General features: G+C 29.5%; 1 pseudogene; it reads right to left on the minus strand.

The window, feature by feature from the left end:
• Positions 1-151: 151 nt before the first annotated feature.
• LOC114579097 lies at positions 152-245 on the minus strand (annotated as a pseudogene).
• Positions 246-261: the final 16 nt, after the last annotated feature.

The following is a 261-nucleotide window of genomic DNA, read 5'->3' on the forward strand; positions in this document are numbered from 1 at the left end:
GCAATAAAATATAAGTGGAATATGAATTAGAAATAAGCTATGGCTTACAAGTCATTGTGAGATACATGGATACCTAGTGTGATGCATAAAAAAAAAATAAAAAAAAATAATAAGTAGGCATCCACAACCATTTGACATATATATTTAAGAACAAAATTTGGACCATTTCTCAATTTATGCGTGTCATCCTTGCACAGGGGCCATGCTAGCCATTTGACATATATTCATACATATTAGAAGATGTAGAAAGTATAATATATA

This window comes from Dendrobium catenatum, unplaced genomic scaffold (genome assembly GCF_001605985.2).
Source record: "Dendrobium catenatum unplaced genomic scaffold, ASM160598v2 original_scaffold_279496, whole genome shotgun sequence".
Taxonomy (NCBI): domain Eukaryota; kingdom Viridiplantae; phylum Streptophyta; class Magnoliopsida; order Asparagales; family Orchidaceae; genus Dendrobium; species Dendrobium catenatum.